The following is an 8,102-nucleotide window of genomic DNA, read 5'->3' as shown; positions in this document are numbered from 1 at the left end:
TCTTTTCTCAAAGCTGCGCAGTCAGGACACTGCCGGGCATCCCTCGGATGAAGCACATACTTTGCATACGTGTTGGCTCAGGAGTCCCACCTTGGGCAGCCAGCATTGGCAGCAGGATGTGGGGTCCCGATCGCCTGTTCACACCGCAGCCAGTGCAGGAGGGTGGCTGACCTGCCAGCACCCCTCCCAGGGTTTATTTACCAGATACTTTACTCACATAGTATCATTTAAGCATTTCAGGCAGAAAGCAAGACGGAGAGAGCACTGCTGCTTGAAGTGACCTGTTGTCTGTGAAAGGCATTGGGTGAAATGACTCACAGAGAGAAAATTCACATTGATTCACCTAAATGACAGACCAGGTAGCTGTTTGTTCACCAGGACCCCAAAAGCACCTCAAACCTGACCTCAAAGTGACACCCAGGAGGAAAGACTGCTGCGGTATCCCCTTCCTGAAGGCAGACCTCGCCAGCCCTGTGCAGCAGCTACAGCAACACATCCCAGCGCCGATCCCTGACTTACCAGGCCTACATATCAGCCGCGTGGGACACAGCACGGACGTGGCTTCATTCCCCTGCTGGGACCTGGGGTGGGTTGACCTCGGCCAGCTGCCAGGAGCCCACCCAGCTGCTCCCTCGCTCCCCTGCCTCAACAGAACAGGTGGAGAAGATAAGATGGAAAAGCTTGTGGGTCAAGTAGATCGCCTATGGGCAAAAGGAGACTCGACTGGGGGAAAATTAATGTAATTTATTGCCAATTAAAATAGAGTTGGATGGTGAGGCAAAAATTAAGCCACCTTCCTCCCACCCTCTCCTTTTTCTCAGGCTCACCTTCACTCCCAACTCCTCTACCCCATTGCCCCCAAGGGGTGCAGGGGGATGGGGAATGGGGGGCTGGGGTCAGCCCACCCCAGCTCCCCTCTGCCGCTCCTGCCCTCTCACGCTGTTCCCCAGCCCCAGCACGGGCTCCCCACAGGCCGCAGCTCCCTCGGGAGGCATCCACCTGCTCCAGCTGGGGCTCCAGGGGAATCTCTGCAAGGGGGCGCAGCTGGAGACTCCCCTCGGGGCTCGCAGCGCTGCTCCTCACACCTTTTCCCTCACCGCCGGGCAGCGCTTTGCCCCTCCTTAGCTGCGCTCTCCCCAAGGCCGCGCCCGTGGCTGAGGGGCTCGGCTGGGCCCTGCAGTGGGGCCGCTGGAACCGGCTGTGTCCGGCGCGGGGCAACCCCAGCCTCGCCTCCCCTCACAGAGACCCCTGCAGCCTCCTGCCAGTACCTGGGCCCAACCCAGGGCCATGCTGGAGAGCAACATGGCCGCTAGCACCTTTTCGGGGGTCATGGCATCACTGGGCCATTAGCAACAACACTTCGGGAGTGGAGGCGTCCCCGGACCAAACACAGGCCGCTCCCGCCAGAGGCAGCCTGCAGCCTGCCAGCACCCAGGCTGGATTCTGGAAGATGTGGTTAGCGCGCTGACAGAAAGCAGCGCAGAGACAGAAATTACAGTTCTTAGAATCAGTGTATATTTCCCTCCTTTCCTACCCAAAAAGGCAGTACAAACAGAGCTTTCCTTACCATATAAACAAATTATTTTTAAGAGGGGAAAAAAAAAACCCCATGCGGCAGCTTTCCCTAGTGTGATTCAACTCATGGGGGAAGTTGCTGGGAAAGCAGCCTTGCAAGAATTTTGGCCTTTAGGACTAAAGTAACAGGCAGTAATCAAAAGTGAATTAAAATGACCATCGAACTAAAAGAAGATGCTCCAAGCCACAACACCAGCAGCCCTCTCTGCTGGGACTGCAAGGCTGCCTGGTACCGGCAGCAAAATCAGCTTGTCTTCATCCCTCTGACTGCCAAATCGCCTCCCTTCCCAGCCGAGGCAACCTGCCGAGTTTGTGCCGTGCGAGCAGGAGATGTGCACAGGCACTGCTTAAAAGCGAAGCCAGGCCTGGAAGTCTTTCCTCCAGCCCCAAGAGCAGCCGCTTGAGCACAAGCAAGGCCATGCAGAAGGTGGAAAGGGTCTTTGCCACGTGCTGTTCCTGGCCCCCGGGGAAATCAAGTTCTGCCATTAGGGGAGAAAGAAAAACAAGCCCCTAGCAGAGGTCATTGCTATAGGACCTGCACTATCACGCCCTGCTGGCACGGATGCCGTACGCAGCTCTGTGCTGCACCAGCCAGCTCCTCGGGTGCCGGTGGTCAGCCTGGTGCCCAAGTGCTAACTGCAGCATCTGCTGGAGGTGTCTCCCTGCCCTCCCACCCCGCCTTCGTTAACAACTTGCAAGCCAGGCACCAAAGCAAAGCAACTCCCCTAGGGAAATCCTCTAAAGAAGGCACAGGAGGTCTCACGGGTGCAAAGAGCACAGCACCCCCCATGCTGCTCCGCAGCATTTGGCAGCACACACACACCCCACACCCCCCCGCCCTCCAGCTCCACAGCTTGTCTTTGAAACATGATGACTGATTATGGGAATCTTCCCCATGCAGTACCCCCACACCATGACATCTCAATCATACTTCCATTTCTTTTTTAAAGTAAAAAATGGTTTTCCTGGCCCAGTATGTTTATCAGTTAGAGTCTGAGCCAGTTATCTGCACGGGTTTACAGTATGCAGCCTAGAACCGTTAGATTTTTATCACATTTTATGAAAATCATACGCAGCTTACTCTTGTAGCTGTATATTACAAGGGAAACGTGTATAGAGACTGGTTCTCCTTAGATTACTATCTCTGAATTGATGCTGTATGAGGCACAACTGCTTAAAAGGTTATAACTGATGTAATTTTTGCCATTACAGGTAATTTATGGCTCCTGTGTGTCTGACTTGTCAAATCTTCTTAGAGAGATCAAACAGGGTCTGTTTGTCATACGCATTTATCTAACACTTGTTCCTCTGCAAGCTGCAAAACGCAATAGTTATTCTTTTCTCGGGTGTCAATTTTCTCCTGTACATCTTGCCTCTTAGTCCTTGCAAATGTCCTCCTAATGCAAAATGCAGGGGTGCTTCAGCAGCAAATATGAGCAATGACTACCTCTCTACAGGCATTTTTAAAAGAGATAATTTTTTTCCTAGGCAGGACTCCAGTCCTTCAGAGAGGTCTGAAGTTATGCACACAGATGTTTTGAAGCTCCAGCTGCGCCTCAAAACTTGCTACATTATTTTCCCCTCAACTTTGCATAACTCCGAGCTGATCTCTGCTGCTGGGAAAGAAATCCTTCAGGAAAAGTCCTGAAGAACAAAATACCCTTTCATTGGGTACATCCTCAGCCCCTGCCTGCACATCAGCCTCCACTTCACCACAAGGCCGAGGAGCGAAGCCCAGCGCTCATGTCCTGCCAGGTCTCCATTCTGTTTCCTTGTCTCACTTGCTGGAAGTCATATTCTGCTTTACACACTCGAGGCTAAACCCCAATCACTCACAAGATGACAAAAGTTGTGCTGGTTTATTGTTTACTCTCCGCGGATTTCACAGCAAACTGAGCAGGCGTAAAGGCTGGCAGGGAAGCACAGGAGGGCTCAGTGGCAACACCCACAGGGCACCCGAGGGGAACACAAAGCTCTTGTCTTCTGCCCACACTCTGCTTTCTGTCTGTGCAGACTCTTTGGGGTTTCAAGAGCTCAGAGGGCATGGGCGACAGAGGCAAAACGTCAGCCAGATAACGGGCGGGAGGGATGAAAGGCACACTTTTCAAGAGGTCCAGGGATTTTAAGTGTCAGTCTGTGTGAATCTCTCCAGCAGAGCTGAGGAGACGGAAGAGGCTGTGTAAAGGACTCACTTCATCCTGTTTCCCCAAGCACGAATCACTTGGAAATAAAAGGACGTGCCTCTGTATCAGGCACAGGAATCTCTGGGCTTATGGAAAGGAATGGGGCACAGGAGAGTTCAGCTGTAACATGGATTTGGCGCCATGCAGCCCCACTACATGAGCACACAGGGTGCTGGTGGGGCAATGAGCCCCAGAGGGGCTGAGTTAAAGGAGGATCCCCACTCCCTGCTTCCTTGGCAGCACCGCAATGCACCCTACCCACGGGGGACAGCGCCTGCTCTGCTCTGCGGACCCTGCTGCCCTGCTGCGCAGTCGTGTCCATATGCAATACACCACATGTGAGTAATGTAAAAAGGTAAGGAGCCCAGCAGCATTCAGACACACTCATGTTTCACATTTATGGACCTTTTACCCATTCTACTGTCAAAAAGCTGCATTTCTCAATGGCTATGAAGTGTGAAGTGTCTGGAAACACACAGCATGCTCACTGTCGAGGAAAGAACTTTACAGAGGAGCTTTGCCAGTTTAACTCTACATTAGGTTTTACCTTCCTGTCAGGTATGAAATGGCAGGATATGCTTAAGCAGGCAGTATGGTAGGAATCCGAGAGAGAAATGAATTAAAATAAATAAAATTAAACAGTAAATAAATAGATTATTTATTTATTATTCAATAATAAATAAATGGAAAATAATATATTCTTATTTAAATAACAAATAATAAGTAATAAATAATAGATTAAAATAAATAGAATTAGAAGAACTATACTTTGCTGAAGGTGAAGTCCTTTGAGGAAATTGGTTGAATTGGGTATCTTCACTGACACATCATTTTCAACAGGGTTTACAGTACAGAAGTTTTGTGCAGCAAATGGGAAATAATCTGAAAAAATACAAATAATCCTTCAAACCATATATGCAGAGCAGAATTTCAACTGCAAACACACCCAAAATCTGGGGTTCTTAAGATCTAAGGATTTGGCCCAATAACACGATATGTATTTGAGAAATGCCAGTCTTTGATTCAGAAACATCTAATGCCTGCAAAAATTGTTCCTCATATCAGGGAAAACTTTGGCGCTGCCAATTGCTTGAAATGGCTTTAATGTAAGGTAGAATTAAAGACTGACAATCAAACATAGCAATAAACTGTAAATTGCATCCACATGTTATAAATGATTTACATATCTGACTACAGGAACTGCAGAAGTATGTTAGTTGCAAAACATCACTAACAACCTCATAATTAATATCACTGGCACCCTGTTGGAAGTATTGCCCAGCTCTGTGGACGTTTTGCATCCACATCTTTGAATCTTTCTAGACTACTTGAAAAAAAATCAAGTATATTTATTCAAAATTCATTAAAAGCCAAATAAGTGTTATAATAAATAATTTGCTTCTTCACAGATTAATTTTAACACTGACTTATTTTACCACACTGATAAAATCTATCTCCATCTCAAATATTATTCAAGCTGCCTCAGGATCTGCCACTTTTTTTTTTTTCCTAAGTTTGTTTTTTCTTTCTTCCTTTCTTTTCCTCCCAGTGTCTTAGATGAGGATCTCTCTTCATCTGTGCCCCAAGCTTTGTGCTATAGGAGTCTTGAATGGCATATCAGAGTCTATTTCTGAGTACTGGAACAATGTCTCTGACAATATGAATTAGCATTCTGGCACTTTCCTTTAGATGAAATTTCTATGTAAGAGTTGGACGGATGCTAAAGAAGAGCAGTATTCATCTGATCTTCTCGGAAACCATTTTGGTACTGCAAGCAGAAGACAACAGAAGGCAGAAATACCTGAAGAGTCAGCGACAAACTAGAAAGGAGCTGTAAGGTTGAGGATTTTATGGAACAGGAAGAATATCATACTTCCTCTGGACAGACTGACCTGTTGAACTAAACAAAAGGAAAAGGTAACAAAAAAGAACAGGCCCAAAAATCATGGGTTTGAGCCATATTAGTCAAGACATCAAAATGTAAAAAGAGTATAAAATAATTTCACTGCCTATATCTGCATGGTCCTGGGCTGGCCTCTACAGTAAAACACTAAAAAAAAAAAGGAAGGAAAAAAAAAGAAAGAAAGAAAGAAGGCAGACAAGAAAGACTTGTTCATTTATGAGCGTAACTACAGCCTTACTGATACTATCAACACTTGCTGGAAACAATCTCCTAATGGGAAAAAGAAAATGTGTGGTTTATAAAAAAATACTGAGGAAGGAGCTAACTATCATTCAGATAGAATTGATTAAAGGAAATCCATGTGTTATGCCAGACGGACTTGAGTACTGTGATAGTTGAGCACAACAGTCCTGGATAATGGACTTCATGCATATGATAGAAATACCAAGTAGATATGATGCCGTTGATAATGCTGTTAATTAAAGCCAGCATTAAGCGTAAGAAAAATTTTACTGAGCAGTTTTCACTCCAGAGAACTAAAGATTGTGGGCTACCCACAATCTTATGGCTCGGTGCTGTGCTGGTTTGTGTTCAGGATATCATCACCAGAAGGCCCTTCTTAGATGTTTTACAGACATCAACCATACAAAATAGTGATAGAGAGCCTTAGTAGCATGTGGCATCCATACCGTATGTTTTTTATAGCAACAACTTCAGAAGCAGAAAACAGTCCCCCTTATTACAAATAATTTACAACTTCTCCATGGACTGGCAGGCCCAAACAATTTACTTTCTAACCCTCCTACAATTTACAGAAATACTTTGCACACTGTTACTGCCATAACCCTTTGAAAAGCTGAACAATAATTTAAGCCATGGGTATAGAGGAATTTCAGCTGCCTTACTCATTAGTAGTGGCAAGGGCTCATTTTCTCTAAAAACATCTTGACAATTAAATCTACTGGAAAAATATACTTACCTTCCTGTAAAATAGTACCTTTTTTTAAAAAAAAAAACATTTCCATGAATTAATCCACTCTGTGAGGGTTAGAGACTATACTCTGAAGGCACTTTTGTTTTAAATCAAGGGCTTCCAGTCTGTGCTTGACGGACTTATACTCTATGAAGTCCAAGACAGTGGACTAAAATAGGTTATTTCATATGCACTACTCAGCAATCTATGCAAATCTATGCAAAAGTTTATAATAGGAAACGTGTGAATCTGATAACCAAAAGAGTAAAACCTACTGATTTATGCCACCAACTGGAAGTGTTAGTACAACTTACAAATCAATGCAATCACGTTAGTCCCTGCCACATCAACAATAGTTTATTGGTAAAACAAGTCATTCCAGAATCACCATCATGTGTGTTAATACTACATGAAAACAGGATAACAGGCAATGGGGAAGAGAGAGACACAAAACAGCAATGAAAGGCAGCGTCCCGGGGAAGAACACCGTCCTTTTTGACCAATGCTGAGCTACTATTTGAACTGGGAAGGAAGGTAGCAAGAGACAAACAGCAGTAGGAGCCAGAGCACATGTGCTTCCAGGAAGAAGCATTCCCATTTCATTCATTAGGTAAATTGTGAGCTGTCAACTTTGTTATCTTACTAAACTGCAGCTATTTTCTTACCTTGATCTCCTGCTCCCTTCCCTAGCCCCAAGTTTTTGCTGGCTTTGCTCCACGTGTCACAGCGATTACACCAGGAGCGCTCCTGGCACAGTGATTCTCCTCTTTACCCACTGAGCATCCATGCTGTAGAAAACCATGGATGTGCCTGTCTCAAAAGGGATCTACAGGTACAACCCTAAGAGCAGCAATAAATAATACCTTCCTTACTAAAATACTCTTTTTCAAAGCCACCCAGCCAAATATAACCAAATAAATGTCTGAAGCATTAGCACAACCTTAGAGATATGTCTACTAGGGGCAAGAGAAAAAATACCTCTTTTTAGCAGTTTCACTTGTTATTGATACACTCACATCGAACTGATACAGCATAGTCCCTCACACAAGCTAGTTTGCACTCACGGCTGCTTCCAAAAGTGCGTGGCCACATTAGCCTGAGATCCAATACAGGCTGTTTTACACTCATCTGAACTCAGTAATTACGCTAGGTCTTCCTGTGCTCTCCTGGTACTGCAGTACGTTATATAGTGCAAGCACACCCAGAGCATCCCCTACCTCACAGGGCAAATTGTGCTCCTGGACCTGGGCTGGTAGATCCCAGCACGCTCAGAAGAACTGTGCCACTGGGGAATTTAAACATCGTTATACCTATTATCTCCAAACCTCAGTTAGAAAACAATTCCCCATTTTCACTTCAGAGTGGTACGTGTTCCACACAAAACCTCTTGCCTCCTTGCATCCACTGAAGCTGGAAGAAGCATTAGTTACACCAAACAGGCAAGCCTGCGGCATCTTACATGCCCTCT

The 8,102-nt window shown here is 45.8% G+C and overlaps 1 long non-coding RNA gene across 1 annotated transcript in view; it reads right to left on the bottom strand.

Moving 5' to 3' along the window:
- Positions 1 to 4,533: 4,533 nt before the first annotated feature.
- Positions 4,534 to 8,102, bottom strand: part of LOC148057551 (uncharacterized) — a 39,058-nt gene continuing 35,489 nt past the window's right edge. Inside the window, exon 7 of the long non-coding RNA XR_015706701.1 lies at positions 4,534 to 5,658. This is a non-coding gene — a long non-coding RNA (uncharacterized LOC148057551). The remainder of the gene's footprint in view (positions 5,659 to 8,102) is intronic.

Source organism: Nipponia nippon, unplaced genomic scaffold (genome assembly GCF_047370975.1).
Source record: "Nipponia nippon isolate SJK-2023a ecotype South Korea unplaced genomic scaffold, ASM4737097v1 scaffold_1, whole genome shotgun sequence".
Classification (NCBI taxonomy): domain Eukaryota; kingdom Metazoa; phylum Chordata; class Aves; order Pelecaniformes; family Threskiornithidae; genus Nipponia; species Nipponia nippon.
Note: the sequence above shows the minus strand (reverse complement) of the source record. Positions and strands in the feature narration are given on the sequence as shown.